Source organism: Ranitomeya imitator, chromosome 5 (genome assembly GCF_032444005.1).
Source record: "Ranitomeya imitator isolate aRanImi1 chromosome 5, aRanImi1.pri, whole genome shotgun sequence".
In the NCBI taxonomy this organism is placed as follows: domain Eukaryota; kingdom Metazoa; phylum Chordata; class Amphibia; order Anura; family Dendrobatidae; genus Ranitomeya; species Ranitomeya imitator.
This window is the reverse complement of record NC_091286.1, coordinates 274,588,220-274,612,839: the sequence shown is the minus strand read 5'-3', so window position 1 is coordinate 274,612,839 and position 24,620 is coordinate 274,588,220.

The window sequence follows — 24,620 nt, the reverse complement described above, 5'->3', positions numbered from 1 at the left end:
TCCATACTGTGGAATCGCCACACACACGACGCTCCATACTGTACAATGGCCACACACGACACTCCATACTGTACAATGGCCACACACGACGCTCCATACTGTGGAATGGCCACACACACGACGCTCCATACTGTACAATGGCCACACACGATGCTCCATACTGTACAATGGCCACACACACGACGCTCCATACTGTACAATGGCCACACACGACGCTCCATACTGTGCAATGGCCACACACACGACGCTCCATACTGTACAATGGCCACACACGACGCTCCATACTGTACAATGGCCCCACACGACGCTCCATACTGTACAATGGCCACACACGACGCTCCATACTTTACAATGGCCACACACACGACGCTCCATACTGTACAATGGCCACACACGACGCTCCATACTGTACAATGGCCACACACGACGCTCCATACTGTACAATGGCCACACACGACGCTCCATACTGTACAATGGCCACACACACGACGCTCCATACTGTACAATGGCCACAAACGACGCTCCATACTGTACAATGGCCACACACGACGCTCCATACTGTACAATGGCCACACACGACGCTCCATACTGTGCAATGGCCACACACGACGCTCCATACTGTGGAATGGCCACACACACGACGCTCCATACTGTACAATGGCAACACACGACGCTCCATACTGTACAATGGCCACACACGACGCTCCATATTGTACAATGGCCACACACGACGCTCCATACTGTGGAATGGCCACACACACGACGCTCCATACTGTACAATGGCCACACACACGACGCTCCATACTGTGCAATGGCCACACACGACGCTCCATACTGTACAATGGCCACACACACGACGCTCCATACTGTACAATGGCCACACACACGACGCTCCATACTGTGCAATGGCCACACACGACGCTCCATACTGTACAATGGCCACACACGACGCTCCATACTGTATAATGGCCACACACGACGCTCCATACTATACAATGGCCACACACGACGCTCCATACTGTACAATGGCCACACACACAACGCTCCATACTGTACAATGGCCAGACACGACGCTCCATACTGGACAATGGCCACACACGACGCTCAATACTGTATAATGGCCACACACACGACGCTCCATACTGTACAATGGCCACACACGACCCTACATACTGTGGAATGGCCACACACACGACGCTCCATACTATACAATGGCCACACACGACGCTCCATACTGTATAATGGCCACACACGACGCTCCATACTGTACAATGGCCACACACGACGCTCCATACTGTACAATGGCCACACACGACCCTCCATACTGTGGAATGGCCACACACACGACGCTCCATACTGTACAATGGCCACACACGACACTCCATACTGTACAATGGCCACACACGACGCTCCATACTGTGGAATGGCCACACACACGACGCTCCATACTGTACAATAGCCACACACGATGCTCCATACTGTACAATGGCCACACACACGACGCTCCATACTGTACAATGGCCACACACGACGCTCCATACTGTGCAATGGCCACACACACGACGCTCCATACTGTACAATGGCCACACACGACGCTCCATACTGTACAATGGCCCCACACGACGCTCCATACTGTACAATGGCCACACACGACGCTCCATACTGTACAATGGCCACACACACGACGCTCCATACTGTACAATGGCCAGACACAACGCTCCATACTGTACAATGGCCACACACGACGCTCCATACTGTACAATGGCCACACACGACGCTCCATACTGTACAATGGCCACACACACGACGCTCCATACTGTACAATGGCCACAAACGACGCTCCATACTGTACAATGGCCACACACGACGCTCCATACTGTACAATGGCCACACACGACGCTCCATACTGTGCAATGGCCACACACGACGCTCCATACTGTGCAATGGCCACACACACGACGCTCCATACTGTACAATGGCCACACACGACGCTCCATACTGTACAATGGCCACACACGACGCTCCATATTGTACAATGGCCACACACGACGCTCCATACTGTGGAATGGCCACACACACGACGCTCCATACTGTACAATGGCCACACACACGACGCTCCATACTGTGCAATGGCCACACACGACGCTCCATACTGTACAATGGCCACACACACGACGCTCCATACTGTACAATGGCCACACACACGACGCTCCATACTGTACAATGGCCACACACACGACGCTCCATACTGTGCAATGGCCACACACGACGCTCCATACTGTACAATGGCCACACACACGACGCTCCATACTGTGCAATGGCCACACACGACGCTCCATACTATACAATGGCCACACACGACGCTCAATACTGTATAATGGCCACACACACGACGCTCCATACTGTACAATGGCCACACACGACGCTCCATACTATACAATGGCCCCACACAACGCTCCATACTGTATAATGGCCACACATGATGCCCCATACTGTACAATGGCCACACATGATGCTCCATACTGTACAATGGCCACACACGACGCTCCATACTGTATAATGGCCACACATGATGCTCCATACTGTACAATGGCCACACACGACGCTCCATACTGTACAATGGCCACACACGACGCTCCATACTGTGCAATGGCCACACACGACGCTCCATACTGTACAATGGCCACACACACGACGCTCCATACTGTACAATGGCCACACACACGACGCTCCATACTGTACAATGGCCACACACGACGCTCCATACTGGACAATGGCCACACACGACGCTCAATACTGTATAATGGCCACACACACGACGCTCCATACTGTACAATGGCCACACACGACGCTCCATACTATACAATGGCCCCACACGACGCTCCATACTGTATAATGGCCACATGATGCCCCATACTGTACAATGGCCACACATGATGCTCCATACTGTACAATGGCCACACACGACGCTCCATACTGTATAATGGCCACACATGATGCTCCATAACTGTACAATGGCCACACACGACGCTCCATACTGTACAATGGCCACACATGATGCTCCATACTGTACAATGGCCACACACGACGCTCCATACTGTACAATGGCCACACATGACGCTCCATATTGTACAATGGCCACACACGACGCTCCATACTGTACAATGGCCACACACGACGCTCCATACTATACAATGGCCACACACACGACGCTCCATACTGTACAATGGCCCCACACGACGCTCCATACTGTATAACGGCAACCCACAACGCTCCATACTGTACAATGGCCACACCCACAACGCTCCATACTGTACAATGGCCACACACGACACTCCATACTGGACAATGGCCACACACGACGCTCCATAGTGTACAATGGCCACACACGACGCTCCATAGTGTACAATGGCCACACACGATGCTCCATACTGTACAATAATAATAATAATAATAATCTTTATTTATATAGCGCCAACATATTCCGCAGCGCTTTACAGTTTAACAGTTTCAAACACAACAGTCATAGGTAACAATGTTAACAATACAGTAATAAAGCAAAATAAGACAAAATAACACGACCCTGCTCGTGAGAGCTTACAATCTACAATGAGGTGGGGGAGATACAAAGTACAGGTGTGTATTTACAATGATGTATTTACAATGATGGTCCAGCCATCTTCATGGAGTGGGCGGTAGATGGAGATACTGAATGGGCTACACACACACACACACACACATAAAATGAGTTTGATTAGGGAACGTGATAGGCCGCTCTGAACAAATGAGTTTTGAGCGAGCGCCTAAAACTATGCAAGTTGTGGATGGTCCTAATATCTTGGGGTAGAGCATTCCAGAGCATTCCAATTGTCACGGATCGCTGCTCCGTGGTGTCACTTATTCGTCACGTGCCTGCTCTCACACGTGACTTTGGGTTGTGCCTGCAAGGGTTAATCTATCTCCCCACTCTCAGCCCAGCATTCAACCTCTGTCCTATGCTGTAATGGGAGCATAAATGACACACCGACCCAGGCCACACACCCGCTCATACACGCTGCCACCACTCATCGAATACACGGGCGATGAGTCCCAGAAATAACTAATCAAAATATGTTTATCACTCATAAGGCTCACACACCTCTAGGCTATGGATTCTTTAGAACATTCAAGGTTCAACTTATTATTAAAGGTTTATACTTTAATAGAAAAAGGTCACACACGATGCTCCATAGTGTACAATGGCCACACACGACGCTCCATAGTGTACAATGGCCACACACGACACTCCATAGTGTACAATGGCCACACACGACCCTCCATACTGTATAATGGCCACCCATGACGCTCCATACTGTATAATGGCCACACATGACAATCCATACTGCATAATGGCCACACATGACGCTCCATACTGTACAATGGCCATTGGCCACATTATGCTCCATACTGTATAACGGCCCCACATGGTGCTGCGTACAGCATACTTGCCCCATGTGATGGTCTATACAGTATTATGGCGCCACATTATGCTTTGTACAGTATAATGGCCCAACACGATGCTGGGTATAGAATAATGGCCACACATAATGCTGGGTACAGTATACTGGCCACACATGTTTACCCCACCCCATCATTGCCTTCTCCATCACTACACACAGACACCTTTCACCGTGCTCCCTCGCAGTAGCCGGCAGCTTCCACACCCACGGCGCTGAATGGTGTCATCCAGCTGCGCCGCTGACTGCTCACTTCGCTGCAGCTGTGATATGCCACTGATAAAGACCTCCGTGTCTCCTGTGCCAGTCCGTGTCAGAGTGAGGAGCAATATCTGCTCCGATCTGACACAGCTAGTGTCCGCTCCGTACACATGCGACTCCGCTCCATACACCTCGTACACACACGACTCCGCTCCATACACCTTGCACATGCGGCTCCGCTCCATACACACACGGCTCCGCTCCGTACACCTCATACATACGGTTCCTCGCCATACACCTTGTACACATACGGCTCCACTCCATACACTTCGTACACACACGGCTCCGCTCCATACACCTTATACACACACAGCTCTGCTCCGTACACCTCATACACACGGCTCCTCTCCATACATCTCGTACACACATGGCTCCGCTCAATACACCTTGCACATGCGGCTCTGCTCCGTACACCTCGTACACACATGACTGCGCTCCATTCACCTTACACATGCGGCTCCGCTCCATACACCTCGTACACACACGGCTCCACTCTGTACACCTCGTACACACACGGCTCCGCTCCGTCCACATTGCACACGCTGCTCCGCTCAGTATACCTCGTACACCCAAGGCTCCACTCCATACACCTCATACACATACGGCTCCTCTCCATACATCTCGTACACACACGGCACCACTCCGTACCCCTCGTACACATGTGGGTCTGCTCCGTACACCTCGTACACACACGACTCCATTCCATACACCTTGCACATGCGGCTCCGCTCTATACGCCTGATACACACACGGTTCCACTCCGTACACCTCGCACACACACGGCTCCACTCCGTACACCTCGCACACACACGGCTCCACTCCGTACACCTCGCACACACACGACTCCACTCCGTACACATTGCACACACACGGCTCAGCTCCATACACCTTATACACACACGGCTCCGCTTCATACACATTGCACACGCTGCTCCACTCCGTATACCTTGTACACACATGGCTCTACTCCGCACACCTGGTACACACACGGCTCCACTCCGCACACCTCGTACACACGGCTCCGTACACGTCTTACACACACGACTCTGCTCCATACACCTCGTACACACGCTGCTCCGATTCATACACCTTGTACACACACGGCTCTGCTACATTACAGTCAGACTGTCACAGGGGCTTTGGTTTAGCCCTTTTTATGGGGGGGGGGAATAGCAGCCACAATAGCGTCGTGTTGTCACCCTCTCCCAGGGAGACAGACCTGTCAGGGAGTCATCGATCTCACTCACACTGATCTGCAGATAACACAGCAGTGAGCACTCAGCAGCCGAGGCAGAGGAGGCTGTGAGTGTGTCCGTCCCTCCCTGCTCAGCCCCACTCATTCCAAGCACGATTACACTAGCCAGGCATCCAGTCCACTCACACTGGTCTGCTGCTTACATTATTGCCGCCGGCACCCAGGCTGTGCTCGGCTGTTACCTCAAACTAGAAGTGTCCCCTCTCTCTTCCTCTCTGACCAGTCAGTGACGCTGGGAGACTCAGGAACATGGGGAAGGGGCGTGGCCTAACAAAAGGGGGTGTGACTGAGTTCTCCTGCTGTCTCCCGGGATGAGAGCGTCCTGCGCTGGACAGCGGGGCAAAGAGTCAAATTCGGGAAAGTCCTGCACAATGAGGGACGGTTGGGAGCTATGGCTATAGCAAGGAAAGAAGAAATCAGCTCCACAATTTCATTGCTTTGCACGCACCGGGGTGCACCCGGGTGGGAATAAAGTACTCGTGTAAGGAGGTTGCTTTCCCTGCTCCTTACCTGGAACCACTTAGTCAGACAGCTGGGTTGTTGGGGGAAAGACTTTCTGCCCTGGACAGAAGGGACCATGTGACTGCTGGGGGCAGAGAGGAAGAGAGAGGGGTGTGGTCAGAAAAGAGCGGGAGAGCAGAGCGCGCGGGACAGAGGGGACAGCGCGCCAGAGAGAGAGCAGGCTGCAGCGCCGCACTCCCCGGAAGAGTGCTCCCCGTGAGGGCACTGAGGCTGAGATACCAGCCATAGTAAAGGCTGGATGTGAGAGTGTGGACTTGGAAGCCTCCGTAATCAGAGAAGACTTATCGCCTTACAGTGACCTGAGCGAGCAGCCCCGGTGACCGCACTGACAAGCCAGGACCCCTGAGTGTGACAAGTAAACTGCTCAGTGTGTGTGTAGCATTGCTACTGCAGAGAGAGACTGCCAGCCTAATATACAGAGACTCGCAGCAGAGTGGCTGTGTTACTTCCTGCTTCCAGCTTCACTGGGAGAAAAGACTGCAAAGACTTAACCCCGGAGTCTCCAGTTCCCAGGAGACAGAGGAGAGACTTCAGGAGCTTCAAGCGCTGCTGGTGACTGTACCCACTTGGAATAAGGACCCTCCAGTCAGGACCGCCCTGGACTGATAAGTTACAAGAACATTCGTTAACCCTTTCGATTCCGCTTAACTCTTTACTGTTTGCTATATCTCTATTAACCACCTGTTTACTCCCTGCAAGGAGAATCTTACTCCTGTTAATAAATTCCCCTCAACAGTTGGTCTGTCTGTTCCGTGGTGACATACTCAACCCTGCACTCTATTACACTCGCATGGATCTGCCATGGTATGGGTCAAGGCAAATACAAAATCTGAAAATAGGAATGCTCCAGTGATGAGAGGGCAGGGGCGGGCTGGGCCAAGGGCAGGGTGGCATATGCCCCCCCGGGCCAGTCCCTGAGCAGCTATTTAGGGCCTCCTGACCACTTGCTGCTTTAGAAGCACTGCACCTTTAAATTCTGCAGCTAGGACGCCGGCACTTCCTATCAGGCAGCGGTTGGTGAGGAGGATTCCTGGTCTTCTTCTCTTCCCTGGACCCCTGAAGCCAGGACATGTGCGGTGCTCGGTGCTGGCTCTGCCTCCTGCTGGGCTGCTGTCGGGGCTTCTCTCCTCCTCCTGCTGCACACAGCAGCCTCTGGATGGGAAATCATGGGAAGATGCAAAAAGCATCTAATAGTCTGTGTGCAGTGAGGGAAGTTGGTGGGTTACTGAGGTGTCTGTGTGATAAGGCTTCTTTCACACTTCCATCTTCCAAATCTACACAGGATCCGTCAAGACGTTGAAATCCTGTGCAGATTGTGGAAAACGTGTGCACTGGGCCCGTCTTTCTGACGAACCCATCGAGGCTGTGTGCACTTGTTGTGTATGTGTTTTCGCAGCAGTTTTCCGCTGCAAAAACGCACACACAACACAAACCAGGTTAAAAAATATAAAAAATCGCAGTATTCTCACCTGCCGGCGTTCCCGCGCAGCGATGCTCCCGGCAGCTAGCGTTCCTAATGCTACATTGCGAAATCTCATGAGAAGTCATGGTCTTGCGAGACCGTGACTTCTCATGAGATTTCCCAATGTATTACTATGAACGCTAGCTGCCGGGAGCATCGCTGCGCGGGACTCCGGTAGGTGAGAATACTGCGATTTTTTATTTTTTTTATTATTTTTAACATTGTATTTTGTTACTATTGATGCTGCATAGGCAACATCAATAATAAAAAGAGAAAGACGGGAAGTTTTTCCTGCTTTTCACAGTCAGCGACGCATCCTGCTCCCGACGTGCAGAAAAAACGTTCCTCTGAATGTTTTCTCTGCCCAAACGGACCGTTTTTTATGAAGGATCCAGTGAAAGATGGATGAAACGGATGGCCGGCCGTCACAATCCGTCGCTAATACAAGTCTATTGGAAAAAAATTTTTTGCAGGATCCTGCATTCTCAAAAATCAACGGATTGTGACGGGAGCTGAAATACGGAAGTGTGAAAGAGGCCTAAGAGTTGTCTATTTGTGCATTACTGTGTACTGTGGTGGGCTGGGTGAGGTATTATAATAATGATCTGCTGCTAACATGTATATGAGGTGATGGGTGTATGTTACCATGTATGTTATAAAGGGCTGGGGTGTTACTACACTGTGTGTGGGGATGTGAGACTGTAATGCTATGGCCTGGGGAGTCCTACACTGTGCTGCACTGTATGTAGTGTTATGGGCTGGGGGTGTTACACTGTACACTTGTGTGTCAGGAGCTCTATGGATTTTCCCTGAGCAAATGAGAAATTTGTGGATCTGACTGAAAGCATGCAGAGGCTAAAGGGGTGGTCTGCAACAACATTTCACCCTAAATGTCTATTTAAAGTGGTTGTCTACTTGTCTGGCCTTAGGTTACAAGTCTGCAGTCAGTCTATGTGACGCTGCACGCTGTGAGGCTTCTCTGGAGCCAGGAGCTGTGGGCGCATGACTGACAGTATGTATCATTTTCATACATGCGATCACATGCCGACTAGATGGTCGCAGCTTCAGGCTGCCGTCACACTAGCAGTATTTGGTCAGTATTTTACCTCAGTATTTGTAAACCAAAACCAGGAGTGGAACAATTAGAGGAAAAGTATAATAGAAACCTATGCACCACTTCTGCATTTATCACCCACTCCTGGTTTTGGCTTACAAATACTGATATAAAATACTGACCAAATACTGCTAGTGTGACAGCAGCCTCACTCAGTGCCAGTATACTGAGCGAGGCGAAAACAGGCTAGCTGGAATGTGGATGGAAGTATGTAAATCACATACTTGCATACATGTGTCTGATGCTTTTGGCTCCGGAGAATCCTCACAGCGTGTGGTGCACCCAATGTGAAGATTCACAACTCTGTAGTCTCATAGATAGTCTCTATTAGTTAAAACCAGACACACAACTTATATGGTAAATACACCTGCGTGCGAATTCAAGGTAGATCATGGAAAAGAAGCCGCAGGTCACCAGGCAATCAGAAGCAGACTTCTGAGTAAGAATGGCTCCAGCCCCTGAAGAGTAAGCATCCACCTCCAGAAATAGCTGCTTGTTATTATCCCGATGATGCAGCACAGGAGCTGAAGAAAAGGCCTGTTTTAAAGATACAAAGGCATTCTCTACCTCTGGAGTCCATATCTTAGGATTGGCCCCCTTGCGGGTCAGGGGAGAAATAGGAGCAGACCAAAAAGAGAAATATGGAATAAACTGGCAGTTATAGTTTGTGAATCCAAGAAACATATCCCAGAAAGTGGCGACCAGAGCCTCATTATTCCAGGCAAGTTCAGACGACAGGGTGTAGAAATGTACAGGGTATTGGCCCATTGAGAGGTTTTCCTTGGGCAGTCGTAGGAGAGAAGATGCTGCTGAGGACGATTGGCCATATTCATCGAAGACCTTACAGAAGGCCTTTAGATAGTGCTGAAGGTTTGACACTAGAGGATCCCCTCTCTCCAGTAGTGAGTTAAGCCACGGCAAAGCCTCGCCAGTGAGGTGGAACATAATGAAGGCCACCTTGGCCCGATCAGAGATGAACTGATGAGCCAAGTATAGCTTGCACTGATTAATGCACCCCCTGACATAGAGCAGGGTCCCCACCATAGCGTGGAGGAGCAGACAGATGGGGTCTGAAGACAGGTACGTCGCTGTTGCAGCTTGGGTAGATGCAGATGCGGCCGGAGTTGTCAGTGTATCGGTGTAAGAGGGTAGTGCTGTTATGGACAGTAACACGCTGCCACTTTAATAGACAACACCCCCTTGTCTGGTACGATGGAATGTCCTGCTTCCCCCTGCTAGACGGTGAAGATAAACTGCCCCAGGGAGAGGGGAGGAGTTGAGCCTGAACTGTGCATGTGATCTGAAGCTGCAAGAGAGAGAGAGAACTGTGTGCTATTTTGCTACAAGAAAGGTCCTACAGCTTGGGACGAAGGTTTACTTGTGAACTTTGCAAGCCTTTTCCGGATACAGCAAAAGGTGGCTGTCCTGTGCTAGTTTGTGAAGCCACGAAGACACTGAGAAAGGGACTTACAGTTTCCAGGAGCATCCCTAGGATCCAGGAACAAGGAGAAGACCACGCTTCACAGAGCTGACAGGAATCCGTTCCCACCGCCGTGTTGGACTTCTGGGGCCCCCCTGGGACTGGACCTGTGTCCCCAACATCACTGTGAGTTTGTTCCTTTATGGTGCACCTGTTAGGGCCTAGTGCAGGCTTCAGTAGTTAGAGCACGGTAGCCGTGTGGCCTGCGTAGTAAAGGCCAGGGAGGTTATATGCAGAGTAGCATCTATATTTGTCTTATTGTTTAAAGTTGCTTGTGAGACAGATTCTGAGTTTGTAATTGTTTAATCACTGTGCTATATCACAGACAAGATAACTCATGTGCATTATCTTTTGTTATTGTAAACCCCTGTTTGCATCTTCCTTGTCCCTTCAATTCCCTGTCTCCCAATAAACCCCCCCTTCATTGTTTGCACCTCGTCTTGTGTACAGTAGTCTTCCTGCACCGTGGTGGTCCCCGGCCATCACTTCATCGGGACAGGTGTTAACTGTCCGCAGATAGGATACAATCTTGTCCTGTTGATCTTTCTGGTGGGAGACCTCCAGGTACAAGTCAGAGATGGAGAAAGCTTGAGAGCCAGCATATTTTATGGCCTATGCAAACTGTAACGTGCTGTGTGGTGGAACCACTGTGACATGATCCGAGTAGAGCCTGGAGGGGCGAGGCTAGGTGCCCCACAAAATTTGACCTCGGTTGCACGGCAGTGGTGATACCGCTATCTGAGGAGGGACGATAGCGGAATCAGGTGGTTCACTAGGACTGTCCCAAGGGACAGGAGGCAGGAATGGCAGATTTAGAAAGTACTGGCTAGCATGGCTGGTATAGTGAGTGGCACGACGACACACAGGCAGGCAGGTACTGATGGGCATGAATGGTATCCTGTCAGGTGGGTGCTGGCTGGTACGGCTAATATACAGACAGGCAAGTGGGCATGACAGGTAGGCAGGCGAGCACGGCTGATAGGCAGACACGCTTGCATGGCTGAAAGACAGGCAGGCAGATGGGCTGACATACAGGACAGGTATACTGGGAAATGAGCACTGGGACCTGAAAACTAGCAAACGTGTTAGAAACAAACTATAACGTTGCACAAGCACCTCCATGAAGGTTGTGTCCCTAAGCACGGTGCCCGGATATCTGCATGCTGTGTGTGTACCCCGGACATCAGTAGCAGGAGAGGAAAGAGGAAGTGCAGGATCTTGGCGGTGAGTAAGTCAGCTTCTCTGCCAGGGAATGGAGGCAGACGTCAAAGACGTTGGTGCTACATCCAACACATCCATCTTTGTCCTCTCCCCTATATCACATCATTATCCTCTCCTCCACATCAATCATTGTTCTCTCCGTCACAACCAATCATTGACCTCTCCCACACATCCCTCTCATTGTCCTCTCTCACACCCCCATCCCTCTCATTGGTCTCTCCCCAGTGCATTGAAGAAAAAAAAACCTTTCCGTCCGTTTCCCTGGGGCCCCGAGGTATCGCTGCTTCTTTCTTCATTGCCGGCATCTTTCTTGTTGATGTAGGTGTGCGCTGCATGCTGACGTCATCAAGCCGCACATGCCTGTGTCAGAGAGAAAGCGCCGAGCAGGAAGCAGGGATTGCTCTTTGCCCATATTATAAGGGCAATCAGGCCATTGTCACCTCGGAGCCTTGGGCTCTGAGCAACAGGTCATATTGCCTTCAGTATTACCGCCCTGCAAGGGCCCTCCTCCACCTCCAGGCCCCGGAGCAGCTGCATCGGCTATACGTCCGCCCCTATATATGTAGCCCTGCACGAGAGATAAATATAATATATACATATATATCTCTGGCAAAAATTAAGAGACCATTGCAAAGCTTTATAAAAATCAGCTTCTCTACATGTCTGACAGCCATTCCATTCCAGTGTCAGTTGAATTCCAACCAGAGTACACCTCACTCTACTTAATGTGCTTCTGATTAGGTGATCACCTGAACCAAATCTTATTTAATGAAGGAAAGTATAAAAAACACTGTTGTGGTGTTCACACTCCTCTTAGAATAGGACAAGCTGGATGGCAAAACAAGTGCTAGTAATATCCCAAAAGTAATAGAAATGAAAAAAATAACTTTTAACCATGCCAAATGAGTTGAAAAGAAAAGTCTTGAGTGAGGAAAAGAAGGACTAAATTCTGGCTTTACTAGCAGAAGGACACACAGAGTCATGTTGCCTCCAACCTTAACATTTCTAAGATGGCAGTCCATTACAACAAGGTCAAACAGCAGACCTTGGGGACAACAAAGCTACAGACCGGCAGAGGGTGAAAACGACTCTCCACTGACCGGGATGACCGTCATCTTAATCGAATGTCACTCAACAACTGCAGGACGACATCAAGTGACCTACAAAAGGCATGTCAAATGGCAGCTGGGGTGAAGTGCGCAGCAAGAACAGTTCGTAACAGGTTTCTAGAGGCAGGACTCAAGTCATGTAAAGCTAGAAAAAAGGCTTTCATCAGTGAGAAGCAAAGGAGAGCCAGGCTGAAGTTTGCTAAAGCCATAAGGATTGGACCATGGAGGACTGGAGTAAGGTAATGTTCTTTGATGAGTCTAATTTTCAGCATTGCCCAACACCTGGTCGTCTAATGGTTAGACGAAAACCTGGAGAGTCATACAAGCCGCAGTGTCTTGCACCCACTGTGAAATTTGGTGGAGGATCGGTGATGATCTGGGGATGCTTCAGCAAGGCTGGAATTGTACAGATTAATCTTTGCAAAGGACGAATGAATCAAGTAAGCCACATACAAGGTTATCCTGGAAAAACAGTTGATTCCTTCTGCTCAGGCAATGTTCCCCAACTCTGAGGACTGTTTGTTCCAGCAGGACAATGCGCCATGCCACACAGCTAGGTCTATCAAGGTGTGGATGAAGGATCACCACATCAAATCCCTGTCACTGTCCATTCCCAGTGATGCTTTGCCGCAATAACCCGTGATGACGTAGCGGTCTTGCGTGATCCTACATCATCTGGGGTCATTTCACTGTGCATCACTGGAAAAGGAGCTGCCGAGGGAATCGCGAGGAGGTGGAAGGCTGCCAGGGCCGACGGAAGGTGAGAATAGCACAATTTTTTAAAATTATTTTTAACATTATATCTTTTTACTGTTGATGTTGCATAGGCAGCATCAATAGTAAAAAGTTGGTCACACTTGTCAAAATGCCTTTCCCCCCCCCCCCCCCCCCCCGTCTCGCTAGGGCCTGGCACTTGCCTGGGTGCTGACGCCGGCCCTGGGGCAGGCACACAACTGTGGCCCACAAGTTGTGGCGGCCCGTCTTTAAACAACTTACCTCATGCTGCTGAATAAAACAACCAAGCTTACCAAATCAATACGGGAGCAAAACCGAGCTTAACACATTGATATGGGAACAGAGCTGAGCTCAGGACATATATATGGGAACAGAATCAAGCTTACTACATTCACACAGATACAAGAACAGATTCGGTTATCAGAAATATAAGTTTGTGGCCTGGAAGTTGGATTTTATCCTCATAATTTCTGCCATGTGCAAACTGCATATTTTCTATAATTGTCTTGTGACCGCTCCATACATGATGCATACGCAAGTATGAGCCAACCTCTTTTATTTACATTTCTCTCAGTTGTTAACACAACATTTGCTTGTGATTAGTGATGAGCGAATATACTCATTACTAGAGATTTCCCGAGCACGCTCGCGTGTCCTTCGAGTATTTTTTAGTGCTCGGAGATTTCGTTTTCATCCCCGCAGCTGAATGATTTACATCTGTTAGCCAGCTTGATTATGGAGCGCCCCCAGACGCAGGGCCGCGGGTTACTCGGTACCGATCCTCTCTGTCTCGGTTCTAGGGTTGTCACGGTGGCTGGACCCGGTCCGTTACCCTGCTAAGGGGCGTCCAATGAAAGGGTGATGAAGGTCGGTCAAGGTTTCGTGACGCCACCTGTGGTATTTGGTCTGTGTGACAGACGCTGCTTGGGGCCCACTGGGGTGATGGATTGGCAGCTAGATGGTATACCTTCCCACAGGTGAAGTATATCCCCAGGGCTTCCCAGTATGGTAGGTGGAGATGATGTGAGGCGCGGTTAATAACGAGGACACAGGGCTGCAGTCTCTTTACCTTTTACTGAAGGCTTCTGGATCCACAATCCAGAGCACTGCTAACAGGGCTGGCTGAGTAGGACCGGTCCGAAGGCACATCCAGAGTTCCCTTTGCAGGTGGAAATCAGTGCCTACCATCTAGCGCCTGTGTGTTGTAGTTCTTCCCTGCTGAGCATTCGGGATAGTCCTCACAACTTTCGTATTCGTTCTTTCTCTCTCCGTGCCCCAAGTATATCTGGCTAGGATGCACCCGTTTGACGGGAAGGCTCGGAGCTATTATGGGACCCTAGAGACGCCCCTCTCCACGCTTGCCCCCTATGTCTGCTTAGGTGATGTAAGGTAGACAGCCAACCTATAATCAACTGTCCTGCCGCTGTTTGAAGTAATGCTTGGAGTCAGTTACTTCCTCGGCGTTCCGGCCACCGGCTACGCGCCTTAGTAGGATGTTGCCAATCTCGGGGCACAACTCCTACTGGTTCTCCTTTGTGCTGTGATCTCATTTCTCACTTCTCCACAATATCCTTCGCTTCGTGTCCTTCCTTAGGATGCTGCCGCAAGGTAGTGCAGGCGTGGCTCCGTAACGTTCTATCCTTCTGCTAGGTACCTGCCAGGAACCCACCTCTGACAGATCCTCCCTGGAGCTCTCCCAGGCTGCGTTCTGTCTAACTTCCTATCCAACCCCCAGTTTTACCAGAGTGTGAGGTGTGGCCTAATACATAGTGCCTTTTGCTCCCCCTGGTGGCCGGAGTGTGAAGTGTAATGTGTGACTGTGATACCTGGTCAGGTGAACTCCTTTAGTGCAATCAGACACATACGGCAGCAGCGGCTCAGTATTGGGATATCAGGGGCAATAATAGGGACACATATGGCAGCAGCGGCTCAGTATTGGGGTATCAGGTGCAGTAATAGGGACACATACGGCAGCAGCTCAGTATTTGGGGTATCAGCAGGATGAGGAGTTTGTGCAGGTTGGGAATAGATGGTGATGGGGCTGGAATGTGAGAAGTGAAATGTGTCTTTCTTGTATTCTCTGCAGGTGAGTCGTTGCTGGAAGAAGTTGTGTCGGTCGGGGCCAGATGGAAAAGACGGGAAAAGTGAACAATTCCATCAGAAAGAACGTCAGCGATAAGTCACTATCTGTAACTGTGCAGTGATCTCTTATATGTTCTGTACGGCTGGTATTTGCTTCTGACCATATGGTAGTAATATCTATGTTGGTCTTTAAATAGAGATTATCTTCAGTAATAGCGCGGTCATCTGCTGAGGTTCTCCACTATTAGGGCGCATCACCAAGTTGTAATCAAGGTTAACCCTAGCTACGCCTCTGGTTATACAGTCTGATATTGGGAGGGATAATGGTACACTGCCAGACTGTTCATAGAAGAATAGTGACAATTTATTCAATTAAGGCCGCATTCACACATCTGTGTGTCACAGTCCGAGTACAGACTATCATTCACAAACTGGCCACATCAGCATATATGAGGCTGTAATGTTCAGGTTAGGAGACCTGCGGCCGGTTGGGGAATAACTATCTGTCCTCAGCCTGTGACACATAGATGTGCTGCTGCTCTCTCTATTCCTCCGGATGTATGTGACATATCCAAAGGTGGGTAGAGTGAAGCCAGTGCTGATTGGCTACAGGCATCGCGTGACATAACACTGCCACGCAATCCGAGTGCTGACACCGCCGAACTGTAGGCGAGCATAAGTTTTATTATTTTGAAAGGGGAAAACATTTGGATTGAAAAGAGGATGACCAAGTAATAAAGCAAAATTCGACACGACCTGTCAGTGTTCAATGATTTGGGTTGAGGACACTTATTGTATGTGGGCTGGTGAAATTTGTGTGCCAGTGCTGTTTTTTTGTCCCAATCCGGCTCTGAATCAGCCCCATTATCTGAATGCAATGAAGAGTGTGAACTTGTGCTAATTGTGCAGTAACACTTTGTCATCTTTGCTTCGTCCGGTCTTCCAGAACAGGGTTAAAAATGCTCCGTCTCCACATCTGGCTTCATTTCTTGATCATAGATGCTCAGGGGTGGATTAAGGGTAGCCAGGGCCCCGGGCTGTTCAGACACTGTGGCCCCCCCCCCCCGGTCATGTGACGGGGGTCATGTGACGGGGGCCCTACTCTACTGTAACCTATTAAATATTTGTTAGAATCTGCAATACAATTTAGGTATATTTAGACCACTAATATCACATACAAGGAAAAAATACCACCGCACCATGACCAGACCACAAATTACAACCACAGTGATCGAATAATATCACATACAAGGAACAAATACCACCACGCCATGACCAGACCACAAATTACAACCACAGTGATCGAATAATATCACATACAAGGAACAAATACCACCGCACCATGTCAAGACCACATATTACCACCACTTGGTGACCAAATATCACATACAAGGGACAAATACCACAACACCATTTCCAGACCACATATTACCACCACATAGTGACTGAATACTACAATACTGATCAGTAATAAAAAAAAACCACAATACTATCACCATAAGTGCCAGTATTCACAGGAGATCTGTACTTAGTATGCAGTGTCTGTGTAGAGGTAATACAGAGATCACTGGTGGTATTATACACAGGACCTCTATATAGTATACAGTGTATAGTGTCAGTGTATAGGTAACACTGACTCACCAGTGACGTCTCTAGGTGAAGTCCTTCATCTTTCATCCAGCAAAGACCGCCATCATTTCTTCCAGCCAGGACTCGTTTCTGCAGGAAATAACACAGTTATCTCGAGCTCCGCTTGCAGAACACATTACTTAATTTTTCACAACTTCTACATTACACCACATGAAGAAAAAAAGGCGATATAGTGTCACTCTGCACAGTAACAGGACCGACCCCCATTTAAAACAGTATACTCAAAAAATAAAATAAATACATCACTGCAGTAATAATATCCCTTAATTAGCCCCTATGGTAATAATATTCCACATCCTGGCCCCGTGTGTCTCATTCCTGGCTCCAGCCATATGTTCTCGCACCCTGCCCTCATGAGTATCCATTCTACCCCATATGATCTCCAAATCCTGCCCCATATGTCTCCATCGTATCCATCCTGTCCCATGATCCAATCCTGCCCCATGTCTTTCATTCTGCCCCGTGTCTCCAATCATGCTCCGTGTCTACATTCTGCCCATGCCTCCAGTCCTGCCCCCAGTGTGTCCAGCAATCTGCCCCAGTATGTCCAGCATATTGCCCCAGTGTCCAGCAATCTGCCCCAGTGTCTCCAGCATATTGCCCCCAGTGTGTCCAGCATTGCCCCCAGACAGTGTGTCCAGCAATCTGCCCTAGTGTGTCCAGCAATCTGCCCCAGTGTGTCCAGCATATTACCCCCAGTGTGTCCAGCAATCTGCCCCACTATGTCCAGCATATTGCCCCAGTGTGTCCAGCATAATGCCCCCAGACAGTGTGTCCAGCAATCTGCCCCAGTGCGTCCAGCATTGTCCCCAGACAGTGTGTCCAGAATATCACCACCAGTGTGTCCAGCAATCTGCCCCAGTATGTCCAGCATTTCCCCCAGTATGTCCAGCATTTCCCCCAGTGTCTCCAGCATTGCCCCAGTGTCTCCAGCAATCTGCCCTAGTGTCTCCAGCAATCTGCCCCAGTGTCTCCAGCAATCTGCCCCAGTGTCTCCAGCAATCTGCCTCAGTGTCCTCCAGCATTGCCCCAGTGTCCTCCAAAATTGCCCCAGTGTCCTCCAGCATTGCCCCAGTGTCCTCCAGCATTGCCCCAGTGTCCTCCAGCAATCTGCCCCAGTGTCCTCCAGCAATCTGCCCCAGTGTCCTCCAGCAATCTGCCCCAGTGTCCTCCAGCAATCTGCCCCAGTGTCTCCAGCAATCTGCCCCAGTGTCCTCCAGCATTGCCCCAGTGTCCTCCAGCATTGCCCCAGTGTCCTCCAACAATCTGCCCCAGTGTCCTCCAGCATTGCCCCAGTGTCCTCCAGCATTGCTCCAGTGTCCTCCAGCAATCTGCCCCAGTGTCCTCCAGCATTGCCCCAGTGTCTCCAGCAATCTGCCTCAGTGTCCTCCAGCATTGCCCCAGTGTCCTCCAGCATTGCCCCAGTGTCCTCCAGCATTGCCCCAGTGTCCTCCAGCAATCTGCCCCAGTGTCCTCCAGCAATCTGCCCCAGTGTCCTCCAGCAATCTGCCCCAGTGTCCTCCAGCATTGCCCCAGTGTCCTCCAGCATTGCCCCAGTGTCCTCCAGCAATCTGTGTTATGACCTGGTGGTTAGGACAAGAATGGACCTGATGGTCAAGAGCACCCGGAAAGACCTGATAGCTACAAAAATACAGGACAAGCTCTGGGAAGTGGAAACTCTGCTGACCGCAATCCCTAATCCTATCACACACACTAGAAATAGCCGTGGATTGCTCTTAACGCTCCCTATGCAACTCGACACAGCCTAAGAAACTAGCTAGCCCTAAAGATAGGAAAATAAAGCCTACCTTGCCTCAGAGAAATTCCCCAAAGGAAAAGGCAGCCCCCACATATATTGACTGTGAGTAAGATGAAATCACAAACACAGAGATGAAATAGATATAGCAAAGTGAGGCCCGACTTACTGAACAGACAGAGGATAGGAAAGGCAACTTTGCGGTCAGCACAAAAACCTACAAAAAGCCACGCAGAGAGTGCAGGGAAAAAAACCTTCCGCACCGACTCACGGTGCGGAGGCGCCCCTCTGCGTCCCAGAGCTTCCAGCAAGCAAGGCAATATTCACAATAGCAAGCTGGACAGAAAAAATAGCAAACAAGAAAATAGCAAAGAGGAACTTAGCTTCTGCTGGAAATAACAGGTAACCAGAACGATCCAGGAGCGAACTAGACCAATAGTACAACATTGACAGCTGGCATGGGGCAAAGATTCAAGTGGAGTTAAATAGAGCAGCCCACTAACGACTTAGCCTCGTCACCTGTGGAAGGAAACTCAGAAACACCCACAGCCACCAGAGGAAGTCCATGGACAGAACCAGCCGAAGTACCATTCATGACCACAGGAGGGAGCCCGACAACAGAATTCACAACAGTACCCCCCCCTTGAGGAGGGGTCACCAAACCCTCACCAGAGCCCCCAGGCCGACCAGGATGAGCCAAATGAAAGGCACGAACCAGATCGGCAGCATGAACATCAGAGGCAAAAACCCAGGAATTATCTTCCTGACCATAACCCTTCCACTTGACCAGGTACTGGAGTTTCTGTCTCGAAATACGAGAATCCAAAATCTTCTCCACCACATACTCCAACTCCCCCTCAACCAACACCGGGGCAGGAGGATCAACGGATGGAACCACAGGCGCCACTTATCTCCGCAATAACGACCTATGGAACACATTATGAATGGCAAAAGAAGCTGGAAGGGCCAAACGAAATGACACAGGATTGATAACCTCAGAAATCTTATACGGACCAATGAAACGAGGCTTCAACTTAGGAGAGGAAACCTTCATAGGAACATAACGAGACGACAACCAAACCAAATCCCCAACACGAAGTCGGGGACCCACACAGCGCCGGCGGTTAGCGAAACGTTGAGCCTTCTCCTGGGACAATGTCAAATTGTCCACCACATGAGTCCAAATCTGCTGCAACCTATCCACCACAGTATCTACACCAGGACAGTCCGAAGACTCAACCTGCCCTGAAGAGAAACGAGGATGGAAACCAGAATTGCAGAAAAACGGCGAAACCAAAGTAGCCGAGCTGGCCCGATTATTAAGGGTGAACTCAGCCAACGGCAAAAAGGACACCCAATCATCCTGATCAGCAGAAACAAAGCATCTCAGATATGTTTCCAAAGTCTGATTAGTTCGTTCGGTTTGGCCATTTGTCTGAGGATGGAAAGCCGAGGAAAAAGACAAATCAATGCCCATCCTACCACAAAAGTGTCGCCAAAACCTCGAAACAAACTGGGAACCTCTGTCCGAAACGATGTTCTCCGGAATACCATGTAAACGAACCACATGCTGGAAAAATAATGGCACCAAATCAGAGGAGGAAGGCAATTTAGACAAGGGTACCAAATGGACCATCTTAGAAAAGCGATCACAAACCACCCAAATGACCGACATCTTTTGAAAGACGGGGAGATCAGAAATAAAATCCATAGAAATATGCGTCCAGGGCCTCTTCGGGACCGGCAAGGGCAAAAGCAACCCACTGGCACGAGAACAGCAGGGCTTAGCCCGAGCACAAGTCCCACAGGACTGCACAAAAGAACGCACATCCCGTGACAAAGACGGCCACCAAAAGGATCTAGCCACCAAATCTCTGGTACCAAAGATTCCAGGATGCCCAGCCAACACTGAACAATGAATCTCAGAGATAACTCTACTAGTCCATCTATCAGGGACAAACAGTTTCTCCGTTGGGCAACGGTCAGGTCTATCAGACTGAAATTTTTGCAGCACCCGCCGCAAATTAGGGGAGATGGCAGACAAAATTACCCCCTCTTTGAGAATACCCGCCGGCTCAGGAACACCCGGAGAGTCAGGCACAAAACTCCTTGACAGGGCATCAGCCTTCACATTCTTAGAGCCCGGAAGGTACGAAACCACAAAATCAAAACGGGAGAAAAATAATGACCATCAAGCCTGTCTCGGATTCAACCGTTTGGCAGACTCAAGATAAGTCAAATTCTTGTGATCTGTCAAGACCACCACGCGATGCTTGGCTCCTTCAAGCCAATGACGAAATTCCTCAAATGCCCACTTCATGGCCAACAACTCATGATTACCAACATCATAATTGCGCTCAGCAGGCGAAAACTTTCTAGAAAAGAAAGCACATGGCTTCATCACCGAGCCATCAGAACTTCTTTGCGACAAAACTGCCCCTGCTCCAATCTCAGAAGCATCAACCTCAACCTGAAACGGGAGCGAAACATCTGGCTGGCACAACACAGGGGCAGGAGAAAAACGACGCTTCAACTCCTGAAAAGCCTCTACAGCTGCAGAAGACCAATTGACCACATCAGCACCCTTCTTGGTCAAATCAGTCAACGGTTTAGCAACACTAGAAAAATTAGCGATGAAGCGCCGATAAAAATTAGCAAAGCCCAGGAACTTTTGCAGGCTCTTCACAGATGTCGGCTGAGTCCAATCGTAAATGGCCTGGACTTTAACAGGGTCCATCTCGATAGTAGAAGGGTAAAAAATGAACCCCAAAAATGAAACCTTCTGAACTCCAAAGAGACACTTTGACCCCTTCACAAACAAGGAATTCGCACGAAGGACCTGGAACACCATTCTGACCTGCATCACATGAGACTCCCAATCATCCGAAAAGACCAAAATATCATCCAAATACACAATCAGGAATTTATCCAGGTACTCTCGAAAGATGTCATGCGTAAAGGACTGAAATACTGATGGAGCATTGGAAAGCCCGAATGGCATAACCAGGTACTCAAAATGGCCCTCGGGCGTATTAAATGCTGTTTTCCATTCATCGCCCTGTTTAATACGCACAAGATTATACGCCCCTCGAAGATCTATCTTAGTGAACCAACTAGCCCCTTTAATACGAGCAAACAAATCAGACAGCAACGGCAAAGGATACTGAAATTTGACTGTAATTTTATTAAGAAGGCGGTAATCAATACAAGGTCTCAAAGAACCATCCTTCTTGGCCACAAAAAAGAACCCTGCTCCTAACGGTGATGACGACGGGCGAATATGGCCTTTCTCCAAAGATTCCTTTATATAACTCCGCATAGCGGCGTGTTCTGGCACAGATAAATTGAACAATCGGCCCTTAGGAAACTTACTACCAGGAATCAAATTAATACCACAATTGCAATCCCTATGAGGAGGTAGGGCACTGGCTTTGGGCTCATCAACTACATCCCGATAATCCGACAAAAACTCTGGAACTTCAGAAGGAGTGGAAGACGAAATTGACAAAAATGGAACATCACCATGTACCCCCTGGCAACCCCAGCTGGACACAGACATAGATTTCCAGTCCAATACTGGATTATGAACCTGTAGCCATGGCAACCCCGAAACGACCACATCATGCAGATTATGCAACACCAAAAAGCAGATATCCTCGTGATGTGCAGGAGCCATGCACATGGTCAATTGGGTCCAGTACTGAGGCTTATTCTTGGCCAAAGGCGTAGCATCAATTCCTCTCAATGGAATAGGATACTGCAAAGGCTCCAAGAAAAAACCACAGCGCCTAGCATACTCCAAGTCCATCAAATTCAGGGCAGCGCCTGAATCCACAAATGCCATAACAGAATAGGAAGACAAAGAGCAAATCAGAGTAACGGACAATAGAAATTTAGACTGTACCGTACCAATGGTGGCAGACCTAGCGAACCGCTTAGTGCGCTTAGGACAATCGGAGATAGCATGAGTGGAATCACCACAATAAAAACATAGCCCATTCCGACGTCTGTGTTCTTGCCGTTAAGCTCTGGTCCAAGTACTATCACACTGCATAGGCACAGACCCATGCTCAGATAGTACCGCCAAATGGTGCACATCTTTACGCTCACGCAAGCGTCGATCGATCTGAATGGCCAAAGACATAGACTCATTCAGACCAGCAGGCATGGGAAATCCCACCATGACATCCTTAAGGGCTTCAGAGAGACCCTTTCTGAAGATTGCTGCCAGGGCACATTCATTCCACTGAGTGAGCACAGACCACTTCCTAAACTTCTGACAATATATCTCCGCTTCATCCTGACCCTGACACAGAGCCAGCAAGATTTTCTCTGCCTGATCCACTGAATTAGGTTCGTCATAAAGCAATCCAAGCGCCAGGAAAAACGCATCAACATCACGCAATGCCGGATCTCCTGGCGCAAGGGAAAATGCCCAGTCTTGAGGGTCACCACGTAACAAAGAAATAATGATCTTTACTTGTTGAACAGGGTCACCTGAGGAGCGAGGTTTCAAGGCAAGAAACAATTTACAATTATTTTTGAAATTCAAGAACTTAGATCTATCACCAAAAAACAAATCAGGAATTGGAATCCTAGGCTTTAATATCGGATTCTGACCCACAAAATCTTGAATGTTTTGTACACTTAGGCCGGCTTCACACTTGCGAGTTTTACGGACGTAAGAGCGCAGAAACTACGTCCGTAAAACTCGCAAAAAATACGGCACAATTATTCTCTATGCCCCTGCTCCTATCTGCCGTATTTTACTGATCAGTATTATACGGCTTTCTACGGCCGTACAAAATCGCAGCATGCTGCGTTTGTCACCGTACTGCGCAAGAAATACGCCAATGAAAGTCTATGGAAGCGTGAAAAATACGGATTTCACACGGACAAGCAGTGTGACTTGCGAGAAATATGCAGCGCTGTTAGAGAGAAAAGCCTGTAATTCAGTGCGGTGTACAGTAAAATCACACTGACAGCTTACAGTAGAATAGGTAGAATAAATGTGTACACATAGAATAGGTATATATATATATATATATATATATATGTCAGTGAGACACATATATGTATATATATTAATATTTATTCCAGCGCTATACAGCTTGAAAGCCGGTAATTCAATTACCGGCTTTTTCTTTCTCCTTCCTAAAACCCGACATGATTTGAGACATGGTTTACATACAGTAAACCATGTCTTCTCTCCATTTTTTTTGCAGATTCCACACTACTAATGTCAGTAGTGTGTATCTGCAAAATTTGGCCGTTCTAGCTTTTAAAATAAAGGGTTAAATGGCGGAAAAAATTGGCGTGGGCTCCCGCGCAATTTTCTCCGCCAGAGTAGTAAAGCCAGTGACTGAGGGCAGATATTAATAGCCTGGAGAGGGTCCACGGTTATTGGACCCCCCTGGCTAAAAATATCTGCCCCCAGCCACCCCAGAACAGGCACATCTGGAAGATGCGCCTATTCT